General features: G+C 48.8%; 1 protein-coding gene across 1 annotated transcript in view; it reads left to right on the plus strand.

Annotated features, from left to right (window-relative positions):
• SLC11A1 (solute carrier family 11 member 1) overlaps positions 1 to 1,653 on the plus strand; it is a 47,811-nt gene that overhangs the window by 27,161 nt on the left and 18,997 nt on the right. The window lies entirely within an intron of this gene.

Here is a 1,653-nt window from a genome sequence, read left to right on the forward strand (position 1 = left end):
CCCAACCCCCCCCCCCCCCTTTCCCCCTGGAATGTGACCCACAGCACTGCCCCAGTGATTATGCTACGGACACCCCTTTGTACACCTACAATCATATGGGCCCATCTACCATTTTGCACGGTGTTAACACTCATTGCAGATAATGGGCCACCAATGCACCCAAAACATGTAAACATTGGATGCAGCGTATTTTTTCTGACACAACACAAGTGTGTTGCCTCAATGTGCTGGGGTGCTATTCAAAACACATGCAACGTGCATTGCAGTGCATTACAGTAACCTGTTTATTAACATGCATGCTACCGCAACGCCATAGTCTAAAGGGGCCCTACAAATATATTCCATTTCCCCTTTAAGGGAGCCCTGAGAATAGAATGATCTGACTTGTTTATAGAGGAGTAGATAATACAGCTCCCATCCTGATCCCGGATTCCTTACCTTCTGAGTCACTAACGGCACACAAGTATTGTTCACATGATCTGCTGTGTACAATTCTGTGATGTGATCAGATAAGGACAGTAGTCCCGGGACAAGGAAATCATCTTGAAAAATAAACTGTGAAAAACCACATCCAAAGACGACGTGAAATGAGTCACGGTGCTACAGAGGATATAGGTGCTTCACCTGGTCACAGTGACAAAGCTGCACTGACCCCAAGAGTACTAAAACCTTGACAGTTATCCCAACACATCCCCACTTTATACTAATCTATTAAAAGTAGGGATGCACCGATACCACTTTTTTACGACCGAGTACGAGTACCGATACTTTTGATCAAGTGCTCGCCGATACCAATTACCGATACTTTTTCTTAAAGGGACAGGTCACATTTTTTCTAAAGCAATACAAACTAATGATTTAAGGTCAGTTTCTTAATATTATGATTCATGAGATGACGAGGGAGCATGACGCCGCCTTTCCGGCCAATCAGAATGCCGGCGCTGCGTCATTACACGGCGCCCGGCTTTCGGATTTGCTAGCTTCCTGACCAATCGGGAAGCCAGGCAGAGCGTGGCAAGTGATGAGAGAGCATGGAGCCGTTTCCCGGCCAATCAGGAAACCGGGCAGCGTGTAATGATGCGCAGCCCGGCTTCCTGATACAGGAAGTACTCGTGCTAGGTATCGGAGCATTTGGCCGATAACGAGTACTCACCCAAATACTCGGTATCTGCACCGATACCGATACTAGTATCGGTATCGGTGCATCCCTAATTAAAAGGGAAAAAAGTTGCTGGAGGTCCACCTTAAGCTTGCAATACACACTAGGGAAGCACCGATACCGTTTTTTCGGTATCGAGTACCGATATTTTTTTTCCTGTACTCGCCGATACTGAAGACCGATACCGGAAGTCCCATTAAGGAAGCCAGACGACGTGTAATGACTCGCTACCCAGCTTCCCGATTAGCAGGAAAGCCATCTCCATGCTCCCTCGTCACCAGGTGATGAGAAAGCATGGAGCTGGGTTTCTGGCCAATCGGGAAGCCGAACGCCATGTAATGACGTGTTGCCCGGCAATCAGGAAGCCGGGCAACACGTCATTACACAGTGCAAGGCGTCAAGTGACGAGGGAGCATGGAGCCGCCTTCCCGGCCAATCAGGAAGCCGGGCAGCGTGCAAAGACTTGCTGCCCGGCTTCCCGATTCCGGAAGCCC

The sequence above is a fragment of the Nanorana parkeri genome, unplaced genomic scaffold (genome assembly GCF_000935625.1).
Source record: "Nanorana parkeri isolate BGI_ZX_2015 unplaced genomic scaffold, ASM93562v1 scaffold92, whole genome shotgun sequence".
Lineage (NCBI taxonomy): Eukaryota > Metazoa > Chordata > Amphibia > Anura > Dicroglossidae > Nanorana > Nanorana parkeri.